This window comes from Diabrotica undecimpunctata, chromosome 9 (assembly GCF_040954645.1).
Source record: "Diabrotica undecimpunctata isolate CICGRU chromosome 9, icDiaUnde3, whole genome shotgun sequence".
NCBI lineage: Eukaryota > Metazoa > Arthropoda > Insecta > Coleoptera > Chrysomelidae > Diabrotica > Diabrotica undecimpunctata.
The window spans coordinates 39,126,552-39,143,284 of NC_092811.1; the positions used below are offsets into that span (position 1 = coordinate 39,126,552).

The 16,733-nt window shown below is 34.7% G+C and overlaps 1 protein-coding gene across 1 annotated transcript in view; it reads left to right on the forward strand.

Moving 5' to 3' along the window:
• LOC140449890 (uncharacterized) overlaps positions 1–16,733 on the forward strand; it is a 78,965-nt gene that overhangs the window by 17,860 nt on the left and 44,372 nt on the right. The gene's annotated exons all lie outside the window — the stretch shown is intronic.

Genomic DNA, 16,733 nt, shown 5'->3' on the forward strand with positions numbered 1-16,733 from the left:
CATTGGATTGATGGATTTATTTTTAATGAAACATCCTGTATTTTTTTTGAAATTTAAAATCCACTTCACTTTCTAGTTACAAGAATACAAAGTTGTTTTATGTTGTACAGGGTATTTAAAAAGTTATAAACAAGTTTCATTGAAAATCGCAACAAGTCCAACGCCCTGTATAATTGAAGAAGGGTACAAAAGCAACCATCTGCTTAACACTTTTGCTGCGCATGACTCTGATCGGAGTCAAAGTGGTTTTTTGCTATGTGCGCATTACTCCGATCGGGGACAGTAACCCGTTGATTTTTAAGACGGTATATTTTACTTAGTACGACGCCGATGTTAGTTCAATGGTTCCCAATTTTTTTTGGTCTCGGAACCCTAATTGACGATATTTTTTTTTGGCGGAACCCTATTTTGGTGAATAAAGAAATTACCTTGTAGTTTGAATATTTTTCATTTAAGACTGTAAAAAAAGGAAGAAATTATGAATGAAAAATAATATAAGGAATACAAAATATTTATTATACAAAGATAAATACATTTCAGTAAGTAACTATAACTGTTTCAATGTGAAGAATGAAATTTTTTCACACATTTTCTTATAATATTATTAAAATTAGGTTTAATGTCTGACAATTGAATACGAAGATCCGGAGCTGCATTCAGACTATTGCTGAACTTGTTGAAAAACCTGTCTAGCACCGGTAAGTCATCACAAAAGGAAGTAGAACCATGATAGCTTTCTCAACGATTGCGGGGTATTTATCTTTAAGTGCAATCCAAAACTCATTCAGATTAGAATCTTCTGATTCGAATTTTTGTTTTAGAAGGGATGAACACTTAATGTCGATCAAACTCTCATACTCTGCCATAGTTAACATCGATGGCTTGGTATGTTTTGTGAATATTCTGAACCCAGTCGATGTCCTGTAACTTCTCCGGGAAATAATCTTTCAAGAATTTTTCGAGGTTAATTAAATGTTCAATTATGTTTTTTCCACATCTGAGGTTACTCCTAACTCATTCTCTTCCAGGAAGTTATGTAAAAGAGTCATGGTAATTTTTTTGTTCCACACATTCTATCCAGAAGCAAATTTTGTTTTTAAGGGACGATATTTTGTCTTTTACTGTAAATGTGGTTACTGTTCTTCCTTGTAGGGACTGGCAGAATAAGTTGAGTTTATCGAATATATCAGCTAAGTAAGCCAATATCATCTACCATTGCTCATAATGTAATAGTTCAACAAGCGTACTAACAGATACAGAAATGTGTTACAGATACAGAAAGAATATCGTATGCTCGTTGCGCAATTCAAATAATCTTGATAAAACTTTTCCTGTTAAAAGCCATCTTACTGCCGTGTGTAGCAAAAGTGATTGATGCTGACTTCCTACCTCTTCACACGCTTTTTTAAAAAGCCTCGGCTGAAGTGGACGTGATTTAACGTAGTTAACAATTTGTACGGCTTATTCGAGAACTTTCTTTAAATCCGATGGCATTTTTTTAGCGACAAGGGCATGGCGATGCAGAACGCAGTAGGTGCTACTACAATTGGGTGCAATATTCTTTATTTTTGTTACAGTTCCTTTTATTTTGCCGACCAGACCTGCAGCTCCGTCGCTGCACATATCAATACATTTGTTCCAGTCAATATGGTGTTTAGTCATATAATTATCAATGACTTTAAAAATTTCTTCTCCTGTTGTGTTGGTCTCCAAGGGTGTACAGAGAAAAAAATCTTCTTCAATTGATCCTTCGAAGGGATATCTCACGAAAACAAGCAGTATTGATAACCCGGTCTGTACTGTCGTCAAGTTGTGAAGCAAACATCTCACTGTTTTTCAACCTGCAGAATAATTCATCTTCAATGTGGTCTAAAATCTTAAGAATTCGATCAGATATGATGTTATTGGAAAACTGAACTGCTGCAACTTTTTTTGCTGCATCTTCTCCGAGTACGCAACTGACGATATCTGCAATACATGGTTTGATTGAATTCTCTGCAATCGTGTGTGGTTTACCAGCACGAGCAATTATGTAACTTAACAGGAATGATGCTTGTGTTGCGTTTTTATTATCTGTTTTAACATATCTCTGTAAAGCAACCATACCGATTTTATGTACTTCTTTGTGTCTTTCAAGAAGCTTACACTTTTATCTTTCAGTTGCGGATGGTTGGTGTCAAGATGCCGTTTATTAAGCTTTGCAAGTACAAGAGAGGTATTGCACATAATTTTGCACAGGTATTGCACATAGAAATAAATCCGAAGGACAAGTAGGAGTCATCATATTTTCTCTTTTTTGAAATAGTTCTCTCCTTAGATTCAGCCTTTTTGTTGGTCGGTGTATTTTGTCGGTCTTGTCCAGCACCAGGGTCTTCCGTATTAACTTCCGTACTCTGTAATAAATTGTTAATGATCAGCAAACGACATTGATAAATAACCAGAAACAATAATAAATAAACTTTATAAATAATAAACAACAAAAATATTAAATGAAAAGTAAAAGTGGTCATTGGTAAGACTGTATTAAATAGGTTAGGTAAATAAAACTTCCTTAGAGAGCAACCAGCAACGGATTCTTCTAAAATATCTTCTGTAGACTCTGCTGGTAAATGTGATTGAACACTGTTGCTACTTGCAAGACGTCCCGTTTTGAGCCAATTATTCATTATTATAAACTGAAACAAAAAGGAAAACCTTAATTTAATAAAATATCACGATGCACACAATAGTTATTTTAATCGGTTCCCAAACCTTGATCAGTTACAAAATGTATACATTCGGTACTTGATAAAAATAAGCAGCAACATCAAATTAAATAAAATTCATTTGATTTCGAACCTTAGATTAAAGAAACCCTTCGAACAGTGTGCTTAAAAATATTTACGAATAAGCAAAAACTTACCTTCAAAGATCGAAAATTACAGATTAAGACAAGAAAAATTAATGTTACTGTAACCTCTTTTCTTTACATTACACCAATAACATGAACACATCAAGTCTTGTGTCGTGATAATTGACTCGCTCGACTGGCGCGCGGGCTGGTGGCTCTGCGCCCCCCGCATACCGTTGCGATGCGCAACTCGCTTAACACAAGAGCGCTAACGTGACGCAGCGCCAGCATTTCTCATGGGTAGGTAGCTGGTGACTCAACCAAATGGTTTAAGATGTTTGCAGCGCACCATACCGGGGTTTAAGCGAAAAGTCGTAATTAGATGTAGTTATGAGTCTTTTCTACGAATGTTTTATTTAACTGTTAGACGGTCGCGGAACCCCAAGGGTTCCGCGGACCACCTTTTGGGAACCGCTGCGTTAGTTAATGTTTGTCAGGATGTAAATGAGGACTTAAAGAGTCAAAAATGTTTAGCAGTTCTTTGCTGTGTTAGTTTCGTGATTTAAAATGGCGGAAAGTAGACTAGAAGAGTAGAGTTTTATTTAACTACATAACAGATACGAATATTGTTTGTAGCAAGTCAAAAACATACATAGTATTAACAAAGGAATATAAAACTTAACTTAAATATATACAAACAAGAACACATATTAAATAGAAAAATCATTTATGGCAAAGGTACAGTAAGCAGTTCAGTTGATGTTTTGCAATGAGTCATATATTCTTCTGAGCAGTAAAAACAATGTTTTAGAAGATATTTTTTTTTATAACTTTATCGAAACTATTACAGCTTAGCCGTTTAATACTTTTTGGTAAAATATTGTAATAGTTATAATTAAGACAATTTTTTTCTGAAAGACTTAATCTTCAGCGATTTGTTCATAGGTAGTGACAGTTTCGCGTATTGTGAACATGGACATCAGACTGCTTTATTAAATGGGCATGTTCTGTGAATTTCAGTTAGAACTTGAAATATCAACAGAGTAGGTAGCGGCATAATTTTGAATTTGATAAAGAAAGGTCGGCAGTGTTTTAGATAACCAACCCCTGCTAAAATCCTGACAGTTTTCTTTTGCAGGGTATGCCAGGTTCTTCAAAGTGTTAAAAACAAGAAATATGCCTGCCTCCAGACATAGTATTCAAAAAATTCCTATGGTTAATAAGTGACGAACAAAGAGAAAGCGTTGCAAAATATGATCCGAAAACAAAATTAGAAAGCAGACAACATGTCACTGCGAAAAATGTTCTGACCAACCCTGATTTTGTGTTAAATGCTTTGAAATTGCTCATATTTTATGTGAATCAAAATCAAATTAATATGTGACCCTTTCTGTATTTTATAGAATAAATATACTTATTGTTTCTAAAATTCCGTTATATAATTATTTTTATAGAAAAACGTTCTAATTTGCCTTGTGCCGATCGGAGCCACTCAGCGATACTCTAAAAATTCTTATCCAGGTGCTCATGACTCCTATCCGAGTCAAAAATTCAAATCACATTTTATAAATAAATATACACTTTATTTAATTAATTTAATATTATATTATAGTCTAATATCAATTACAATGATATTTTAGAAAAAAGTTAATGCCGCTCATGGGTAACATCTCTCGAAAAAAGTCAGCAGCGAATGTGTTAAGGCATAGTTTTTAAAGGATTATCAAAGTTCATCAAAATTATTGATGTTGTTAATACCCTTTAAATCTAATACAGGTTAAGACAAAATACAAATTCATTGTTAGGTATTTTTATACGCAGAAAGTAAGTAACTCAATGTACCTAGTTTAATTTGTCCTAAGAATTTTATGCCTATGCTTAATAAATTTAGTTCATTGAATACCCTTTTCCTTTCATTGTAATTGAATATATATCTTCCAAACTATTAATTATATATACAGTCCTGTCTCTATAAGGATATGCAAGGGACCGGGAATTTTCATCGTTATAAGGAAAGAACGTTATACAGAGAGAGACAACAGATGGTACTGTAATATTAATAATACTGTACTAAATAACCTATTTTAATTTGAAAAATTTATTAAAAATGAATTAGCACTGTATTGTACATCACATAGATTTATTAAAGAATAATATAAGCAATACAGTATAAAAAAAATGACTGTACAATTAAAACATGCGTACTGTACAATATCAAAATACATAATATGCTACTGTAAAATATATTTAGCCTACATTACCAAAATGTCCTTGGGCTTTTTCCTTTTCCCTTTCCACAGAACTGACCTGACCTTGTCCTGAAGATGCATAGAATCTTCCACAGCACTCATATCGTCTTCCTGGTGGATGAAGAATCGATGTAGTACTTTTGTTGCATCCAATGCGTGCTAAGGGTCGGAGCTGGTTCTGGCTCTGCTTTCATTTTCGGGTCAATGTTTTCTTCTTCTTCTACACGAACTGCTTGTAGGATGTCCTCGTCAGAAAGGCCAGATGTTGTAGCGACATTTTAATCAACTTCTTCAAAATCTGTTAGCTCTTCCGGTCCGTACCTGAAGGTAAGTTCAAACTGTCTGACCCAAACATCTAATGGCAGATCATCTTCATCATCAGTCAATCCTTGATCTTCCAGCCATCCTGCCTGTTTGAAGGAATGTTTTATTGTATTGCTCGTCACCTCGTCCTAGGATTTACTAATCATCGTCATTATTGATGGCATCTAGAATGTTTAATTAAAGATTGCCATTGTTCTCAACCAATTCCATCAAAAGTCTTGTTCTGTAATGGCTCTAAGGTCATTACAGAAGAGTTTTTTCCCTTTATATGCTCGATATCCCACTTTCTTATCGCTTCTTCAAAAATTTTCGAAATCATCCACGCACTCTTGTTTGCTTTATTGGTCACCGGTAGATTTTTTATGTTTTTAAAGCAACGTAAGTTTTTCGACTTCCCTATCACTAACAATTTTCGCTTCACCAAACCTGTCATGTTAGCGGCCCCTAAAACTGTAATGCATTCCTTAGAAAGCTTTCTACCAACGCACTTTTCCGATTTAAATTTTAAAGCTCTGTTTGGTTTCATTTAAAAAAACAATCTAGTCTCATCAGCATTGAAAATGTCGTCTGACGCATATCGTGCCTTCAGTCCAGGCCACACGTTTTCTAGCCAATCATCCGTTACGTTTTTGTTAACATCGCGAGCCTCTCCGCTGATTTGCCCGTAGCCGTTCTTGTGCCGCAGCTTCCACTTGCTCAGCCAACCCTCAGATGCATTGAAATTCTCAATTCCGAGTTCAGTTGCAAAAAACTCAGCTTTTGTCCTGACCACAGGCTCAGAAAGTGGAATATGATTCATACGCTGCTGCTGGAACCACTGAAGCATGGCGCGATCTCAATCTTCGTGCTGAAGTTTCCGCAATTTCTTCCTGCTACCACCCTCTATCTACACTTCAAGCCACTTTTTCCTGTCCTTCCATATCATAGCTACAGTTGACTGAGACAGTCCTGTACGGCGAACGACATTCGATTGCTTTTCACCTTTCTCTATTGCTCGAGTTATCTATAACTTTTCCTCCACCGAGAGCACTTTACGCTTTTTCGGAAACATATTGACTGTTAACACACTGAGACACAACTCAAACTGTAAATGAAAAGTCGTCAATAGATGACAACATCTGTGTGATAACAGTTAGGCACGCCGCCTGAACAATAAAATCGAATCAATTAACCCTCTGATAAGAATGAGTAGAATGGGTGGCCGCATTCTTTAAGCACAAAACAAAACAACAGCTGGACAATGTGAATGAGGTAGTCTGAACCTTAAACACAATAACACATTTGTCATCGACTATTGAACGCTGAAAAGTCATCGCTATAAAGAGAAAACGATATCGGTATAGGACATTGTCCTTATGACGAAAAAACCAACGTTTACTATTTTCATCGTTATAGAGGAATTATCGTTATATCTGTATATTTACTTTTCTGTTTACGAATATGTTAAAGCAACACACAAAAAAATACAGAAATTGTTATTTTCCCATATTTATTCTGATCGTATCATCAATAATTGTTGTTGGCGGTTCACGAAACACTAGATCATTATTGTAGCTCCAGAAGAAAAAGTCAACTTTACTTCTCGTCATGTAAGTACCATAATTATTGACTGATGTTGAGTGGCAACGTTTCAAGGAAAATAGTTAAATGGTGTACTAAAGTATCAAAATAAATCTCTGTGTTTCCTGTTTTCTCAAATAAGAGAGGAGCTATTACATAATTACCCTAGATACAACTTCAAAGTTTAAGAATGGCCTAATTTGACTCTTCGTAATTATGTGGAGTAATCGTGGAAGTTATGCTGATTGACACATCCGTTTTTTTGACACGTTGATCTCACTCGGAATAAAAAAAACCGAAAAAATTTCTTATCCAATTATTTTTTAAATATATTTGTAAGCTATTAAGCCACAATTGATTATAATTAAAATTACATTTTATAATTATTACTTGACGTTTTGAGTTCCACTCAAGAAATAGTTTTTATTTTAAATTAGTGAGTTTCATTTTTTTTCATTTCAAAATTTCGATTGTTTTAAGTGTGCATGCATTACACGCCTGCGCATTGTAGGTCTACTGTTTGCGTGTCCTATTCGTACTATCACTTATAAACTTAACTGTATTGTAGAAAAAAAGCACAAAATATTTTATAAACGAGAAATTTAAAAATAGCGTCCTTATCCAAACGTTGATGTGATGAGACTTTTTTGGGTGGACCTCCTTCTGTCCGCAACTACCTGGAGCCCCTCTCAAAGGGTGTAAAATGAAGGTCGGATATAACTTAACTGAAAGTGTATTATACGGGGTTGCTCGAAAGTTTTAACATTTAAGTCGCCTCCCTTGAACGTCTGCATGGGTTCAACAAGTAATAGAGTTGAGTTAAAAGTTTCTTTCACCGTTTGTTTCACTGAAGGTTAAGTCTCTGATCTGTGGGTAGGACGCACACCTTTTTGATTGAGTCACTCTACCCAGGCACTATCTTAAAGATTCAGTTCCATCTTCCTTTAGCGTCACTAGACTTCCAATTCTGAAAAGACTGTGGAAATGTTTTTTCCACTTAACTCGCTGCTGGAGGGATGAAATGTATTCCTTTGGACCACCTAGTCCAATAACCTTAGATCCTTTTTTGAAGATTTTGGAATCTGCTAAGGCGGCTGTTTTCCTTGACAACTAAGAAATTCCGTTCAGGTATTGCGGTCAATGTGGATCCAATTAAAAAGTGTGCTGGAGTAAAAGGAAGTAAGTCGGAAGGGTCGTTAGACATTGGTGAGGGTGGTCGTGAATTTAGGCAAGTTTCAATTTGACATAAAACAGTTGAAAATTCTTCATATGAAAGAATTGTATTGCCAATGACACGCTTTAGGTGAAATTTGACAGATTTTACTCCCGCCTCCCAAACTCCTCCAAAGTAAGGTGATCGTGGCGAAATAAACTGCTAATTGATACCTTCGGTAGTTAAATTGTCCCTAATAGTTGAACTAGAGGTGTCACAAAATTTGTTAAGCTCATTTTTTGCGCCAACGAAGGTACTACCATTGTCCGAAAGGATGAAAGAGAATAGCTGGTGGCAAGAAAACTAGCAGAAGCAGTACCGTAAGTTACGGTGTTTAAAGTATAAGTTCGAGAGAGTTTGTATGATCAGATCGCCATATGATCTTTTGTAAGGAGCGTTCTTCCTCCTTTATCAGTATTTGTCGATACATCTTTTCTATGTCGGCTATTAGTACAAAACTATGTTTACGAAAACGTGAGATGATAGTGAAAAGATCATCTTGTAAATTAGGTCCAATCATAACAATGTCGTTCAGGGAAACACCTCTATCTGTATTGACAGAACCGTCAAGTTAAATATTATTTGAATTTCACGTTGTCTAATAATACAAAAACAAATCACTTAAACTAAACTGTATTGTAGAAAAAAAAGCACATGTAAAATATTTTATAAACGAGAAATTTAAAAATAGCGTCTTTATCCAAACGCTGATGTGATGAGACTCTTTGGGTCGACCTCCTTCTGTCCGCAACTACCTGGAGCCCCTCTCGAGGTTGTAAAATGAAGGTCGCGTTTAACTTAACTGAAACTGAAAGTGTATTATGCGGGGTTGCTCGAAAGTTTTAACAGATGCTGTGTCTCCAACCTCCTACCAATCCGCCAATTCTGGCATATTCTTATTATTGACCTTTTCCTCCAATACTGGCAATTAGAGCCTGCTACGTATCTTCTTAAAATACGCACAAGATTTACCCTTTTTCCAATAAAATTTAAAATATCGCCAAAACTAATAAGTATAGGCATAGGAAACACTTGGGAAAAATAAAACTACATTGTGTGTGTGTGTGTGTGTGTGTTTGGTGAGTTGGCTTGGAAACTAGTCCTTTAGCCACAGAATTGTAATGTAAGATATTAGTTTTTAAATAATGTAACCAACTTTAAATAAAAAGTTACATATTAGTTCGTATACTTCTCTACTATCTAAGGAGAGTAAATGGGTGATGTTTATGGGAGTCTGAATTTTAAGTTCTGATAGTTTTGAATACAGCTGATCTGTTTCATACCTATGTTTATCGCACTTAAAAAGAATATGGTTGATGTCACATTGTGATATATTATCGCATGAGCATACCCCAGAAGGGATAATATTTAACTTAGCCAAGTGAGCTGGGAATGCACCGTGATTAGTTTTCAGTCGAGTAATTGTGGCTGTCAACTTCTTTGGCATTGCATATTTGAAAATATAGTCAACATCTTGTGGTAGGGTAGGGTGGATAGTATAATATTGATTATTTGAATTCGTTGCTATGTTTTTCCATTTTTCTTTCCAATTTATAAAAATTTTGTTATAATAGTGTTGTTGTAAGTCCTCCAATGTAAATATGGGAATATAGAGTCCAACATGGGTCGCATCTTTAGCAAGCTGGTCAACCAGTTCATTTCCCTCGATACCTATATGACTTTTAACCCAAATAACTGTAATATCTTTACTATATATTTTATTTTTAATAGCACAAAGAATATTATTTCTTTTATGTTGAGTCATATCTGAGTTTAATCCTTTAATGACCGATAATGAATCTGATAATATTACTGCTTTATTTAAATTGTGTGAATCTAGCCAATCTAATGCTTTTTCGATAGCTACCGCTTCAGCAGTATATATTGAACAATGTGATGGAAGTTTAATTTTCAAAGATTCGCTTTTATGTGGAATGTAAACTGCGCAACCTGTGGCACCATCCTCTTTTTTGGAACCATCGGTATACATTATTACGTGATCATTATAGTCACTCAATATGGATCTAAGTAAGACAAAGTTTATTTGTGGGAATTCTGTGTACTTTGGTATAATGACTTTTGGTTTATTTAATGTTACCTGAAAATTAGCTTTATATATTGGTAATCTTTTTTCTTTGCCATAGATATTAGGATACTCATTAGTTTCTAAGAAAGCATCAGCAAGTGGAGGAGAATTTTTTATGCGCCAGTATTTTTTTGAGAGGTTTTCAATAGATAACTCATACAGTTGACTAAGTAGATTATTATTATTTAATCTTAGCTTCAGGATATGTTTAATTGCCATAATTTCCCGACGATTTTGAAGAGGTATTTCATTACTTTCAGCAAGTAGTACAGGGCAAGGAGTAGACTTCATGGTGCCCAAGCATATTCTTAGACATTTAAACTGAATGCGGTCTACAGTTAATAAGTGTGTGTTACTGGCGGCACCATACAGAATGCAACCATAGTCTACAATAGATCGCACGTAGGCTCTGTAAAACATCAATGCCACTTTGGGGTCAGCACCCCATCTTCGATTAGTAACACATTTAAGAATATTAATACCTTTTTCACACCTACTTTTTATATATTCCACATGTTTTGACCATAAGAGTTTGGGATCAAGAAGAATGCCAAGATATTTGTATTCTTTGACAATAGGTATATCATATCCAGACAACTTTATTTTGTCAGGCGTACGAATCCTATGTCTAGTGAATATCATTGTGGCTGATTTGTCAGGGGAAATGGTCAGTCCATGATTTTTTACCCAGTTATTAACGTTTTGCATGATGAATTCCAGAGCCTCCAGGCAGTCAGTATACGAGTTACGCTCTGTATAGATGCATATGTCATCAGCGTATTGGATGCAATTGATTGTGTTGTCAAAAATGCCATGAATACTTGCTGAAAATATGTTGAACAATAACGGACTTAAAACTGATCCTTGTGGAAGACCTGTATGAGCAATTCTAGGACCGTGTAGTTGGTTTAAATGATCTTTAATATATATAACACGATTATTATAAAGATGAACAATATTAGTCGCTATATTTTGAGGTAATCCTATATCATATAGTTTTTTGTGTAAAATGGTTAAATTAACAGAATCATATGCCCCTTTTAGGTCTAAAAACAAACAAGCAAGATAATTGTTTCTGGAAAACGTTATTTGAATGTCGGTAACTAAATGTGATATTGCATCCAGTGTACCAACACTAGCCCTAAATCCATATTGTGTACTTGGAAGGATACTATAATGTTCTATAAGCCATTCTAATCGAGTCTTAATAAGTCTTTCAAATGTTTTGCATATGCAAGACATTAATGATATCGGTCTGTAAGAAGAGGAGAGTGTTTTATCTTTATTAGGTTTAAGAATTAAACAAATAACTATTTCTTTCATATGATCCACATATCTTCCATTGAAAAGCCAATCGTTGAAAATTGTTAGTAAACTTTGTTTAGCTATAAGAGGTAATTCATATATTATGTTATAAGTAATTTGATCGCGCCCCGGAGCCGAGGACTTTGAAGACTTGAGTGCAGCCTCAAATTCTATCATATCAAAACTTTCCTGGAAAATATTGTATTTACAAGTTTTACTGTTGTCCTGAATAGGAAGGTCAACATATGGCGGAGCAAATTTGTCGAGCAACTCTTCTATAAGTTCATTTGGCAGGGGATATCGTCTTGTACGGTAATTTTTATTCACTAGTTTATTAACAAAATTCCAAATTTTACTGATGGGAGTATTTTTGTTTAAAGTATTTACAAAGTTAATCCACGAACTTTTTTGTTTGTTTGTAAAGAGGAGTTTACTTTTGGCTTGAATTTGTTTATATTTAATATAGTTTTCAAAATTTGATGCTTCAATATATCTTTTGTAAGCAACTTTTCGTGAAATGATCATATTTTTGCATTCATAATCCCACCAGACTGGAATTCGAGATTTTGACTGAAAGGAATTTTTGATATTCATAGAAAATGAGGCAGCATCGTCAATTGTCTTTAACAGGAAGTCAAAACGTTCCGCTGAAGTGATATTATCGGTTATATTTTCGGATAATGTTTTTTCTATATGACCTTTAAAGATATTCCAGTTTGCTGAAGACTCTTTCCATTTAGATGAAGGAATTATTGTACATGGGTGATAGTCCAAGTCGATAGTGATTACTATAGGTAAGTGAGTTGAACCCAGAGTATCGGGAACAGGATCCCATGTGGTGTATCCAATTAGATTTGGTGTAACAAGGGATAGATCCACCATTGATGGAAGTTCATTAGGTCTTGTTACTTTGGTCGGTCTACAGTCGTTTAGCAGAACTAAATTACTGTTATCTAGCGCGTCTACTATACACTTGCCCTGAGCGGAATCCTTCAAGGAACCCCACCTACTGTGGTGTCCATTGAAGTCCCCACCAATGACAACCCTACCACTAAATTGAGTTAAAAGCTTTTCCCAATCTCTATTATTGACTATTACTTTGGGTGGTTTATAAATACAAACGATTACCAATTTAATTTGTTCTATAAAAACTGCACACGTTTCAATACCTTTATTAAAGTTTTTCTTTACATTAATTTCAGTAAAACAAAGGTTATTTGATATGAGGATGGCTACACCACCGTAACCATCAGGTCTATCGCTTCTGATAACGTTGTAACCTGTTAAACCAAAATTTTTATTTTTAGAAAGCCATGTTTCATTAAGCAGAATGACATCAACAACATTGTGCTCGAGAAATTTAAGTAAACTAGGTTTATGTTTATTTATAGATTGACAGTTCCACTGCAGTATGTTAAATGTCCTGTTGTTCCCCATCGCTTTCAATATCTGTTAGGTTATTCAACATTTTTTCAATTTCTTCTTTTGTATTTTTTTGTAAGTTAGGTAAAAATATTTTAGGGTTAATTTTCTTGATGATATTTTCTATCAAGGCTGGAATTTCATTGATTATTTTACATTCTATTTTTTCTTTATACGCCATAAACTCGTCCCTGTAGGGATTAGGGATTATAGGTTGGGATGAGGTGTTTGTAGCATTGGGAAATCTTGGGAAAGTTGGTGTCTTTTTGATCGCAGTAGGAGAGATAGCCTTACGCTTGTTTCTTGTTTTTTTAATGGTAGGTACATAGGATTGATTTTGATTTGTACCTTCAGGGATGTTAGGGGTTAAGGCGGGGAAATTTTGTATAGTATTGAGGATATCGAATCTATTATTTGTAGTTACCTTGGCGTATGAAGGATTGTTAGCTATGGTTTCTGCCTCTTTAAAGGTAGTGTTTTCTAAAGCCATTATTGATTTTATTTTGTATTGGTGTTTAAATGCAGGACACTGTTTAGAGAGTGAGTTGTGTTCAGTGGAGTTGCAATGTAAACAAAATAGAGAGTTAGTGCATGTTTCATTATTATCATGAGTTTGACTACATTTTTTACAACGATTTGATGTTGATTTGCATTGCCGAGCAGTATGACCGAAACGAAAGCAATTAAAACACTGAACAACCGGATATATATATTGTTCAACATTAAACCTAACTAAGTCTAAATTAACAGTCTTAGGAATGCTATTTCCTTCAAATGTCAAAATGACCATCTGGCGAGGTACAAGAATTGTTTCATTATCCGAATCAATTATTTTCCGTTTTAACCTTTTTACTTCGACAACATTTTTATCTGAAATAATATTTTCTAAAATATACTTTTCATCCAAAAACGTATCGACTTCCCTAATAATTCCCTTCTTTTGAGTAAAAAATGATGGAATATACGCTACAAGTTTATTATCCTTAATAATCTCATGTTCAATTAGAGAATTTGCGCAAGTATAAGTTCTAAAAATTACTTTTACCTTATTTCTGCCAACAGTTTTAATGTCTAGTACATCGTGTTTAAAATATTGGTTTTTAAATAGATAATGACCGACACGTACTGGTGATAAACGGGACAAGTTTTTGTCTGTAGATTCTACAAAGACATTATAATACCCTGAATCATTTATTTTATATCTGTTATTTAAATTAATATACCTTTTGTCTTCCGTATCCATTAATGATATATTATTCTGGGGTGGCTCAACACCACCCCCCGATTCACTCATAATAATAAATAATTAGATCCTACCTTTTTTTGAAGATCGGTTGGTTTATTTTCAAATTAAATACCTATTAATTTGATAATAGCACTAGTTAAGGACCCGGCACAGATTTATCGAACGATGTTCACCTGTTAACTGTCCAACGAATACTCAAAACTACATTGACTTTAGTTAATGATTGTGACATAAAATGCAGGGTGATGCGTTTAAAAATACTGAGCAAATAATGAACTTGGGTTTTGACGTATCCTGTATTAGATTTAAAGAATATTAGCAGAATCAATCATCTTGATGAACTATGACAATCATTTAAAAACTATCAGTACAACAGTGTGCTAAAAGGTTTTGTACCCCTTTTCACTTATACAGAGGATTGCCAATCTGGAAATCGTTTCCAAAAAAAAATATTTTAACTTAATTAAGAAATTATGTTAACCTGTAGTTGTTCATTAATTGGCGCTTTGCACTAGCCAATTTGACAGTTTACTTACTCTTGTAGGTAAATCACCATGTTTCTGAGTGATTTTGAGGGTGATATATCTTCCGAATGATATCATATTCGGCTTTTTTTGTGTGCTTATCTATTTAATTGGTGCCAATTACATTGCTAAATGTAATATACAAAATCCTTTCTGGCATTATCTACACTGGATTGTCAGAATACTCTGAAAATATAATTGGTGATTATCAAAATGGATTTAGACCAAATAGAACCACTACAGACAACATATTTATACTTAGAACAATACAAGAGAAAGCTTATGAATAGTATATGTATATAAACTTTAAACAAGCTTTTGATAGTGTGAAAAGGGACAAAATGCTGGAAGACCTCCGGAATCTAGGTATACCAAAAAAATATATCAGCCTCATAAAAATGAGTTGCAGGGTTCAAAAGTCGCAGTTAGAGTAGGTGGAGAACTGTCTTCCATGTTTGACATCAACGAGGGAGTGAGACAGGGAGACGCACTTTCAACCGTGCTGTTCAACCTAGTTCTTAAAGCAGTCATCAGAGAAACCAATGCGATCGGCCATATAAACATCAAAACAGTACAAATTAAGGCACATGCAGACGATTTCGCCATTATTAGTAGAAGCAAGACACGACTAATGTAAACGTTTAAAGAAATTGATCCTGAATCACAAAAAAGAGGGCTTTAAATAAACGAAACAAAAACTAAGTACATGATCATCAAAAAAATACCTGAGAATGAAAATACTGTAGCAGTAGATAACTATACTATTGAACGTGTGGATGTCTTCACATATCTGGGCACAGAAATCAATCATAAGAATTCCGTAAGTAGCGAAATTAATGCACGTGTTTCCAGTTGAAATCGTACATACTATTATGCTAACAAAATATTAATGACATCGAAATTATAAGACAAAAGAACCAAAATGATTATCTACAGAACTTTGATTAGACCCGTAGTAACCTATGGTTGTGAAAGCCCAACTCAGGACATTCGAGAGAAAGATACTGAGAAAAGTATATGACCAGGTGCAAGAGGAAGACAGTTCATGAAGAATCAGGAGAAACGACGAGGTTAATGAACTGAATGAAGGGTATGACATTGTAAGATTTGTGAGTGTCATGGCTGGGACATGTTCAGCGACAGAAAGACACGAAAACGACAAAGAAGATGTTACACTGGAAGCCGGTAGGAAGGCGGAAAAAAGGAAGGCCCAGGACGAGATGGTTGGATGACGTGAAAGACGACCTGAAAACCATGAATATAAGACAATGGAGGAGAAGGGTCCAAAAGAGAACTGAATGGAAGGACATAACCAAACAGGGTTATGATGCCAAAAGAAGAAGAATGTATTTAATTAGATATTATGTGTCTGCTGTGTCTCTCTGAGAGCTGATACGATTGTTTCATAGTTCTTTTGTGCGTACTCTGGGATGTTTGTGAGGATTTCGATAGCTTTACCTCGAAGTGCTATGAGGCTATATGTATATGAGAGCTGTTGGCGTCTGTTTTTGCCCATCCATTATTTTATGCAGGGGCTTCGAATTGCTTTGTGTACTCTAGCCAAAAGGTCGCGCCGTCATTTGTAAGAGTCTTAAGTATTCCGTTGACAGGGGAGAAATCACTTCTGGTTTCTGGTAGGAAATTCTTATTATTAGGTGCGAATGGTCAAACCCCTACACTGACACTTGTGAATTATAAATTGTAAATTTTCGACAACACTTATTCGTCTTATTTTATTTTATATATTGACGAAAATTAAATCCGCACAAACCATGCACCACTTCTGGGAACGCACTGAACAATGCATGCATGATTAATGTTAATATATTTGCTGTCTTCTAAAATTCGTATGCTTTCTTTTACCCCCAGCTACTGTAATTATTACATTTTTTAGTAATCTTATAATTGCTATCAAATAAGGATACTTTGTTCTATTAGAAATAACCACTTTCCCTTTCTTCCGATATGTTTTTA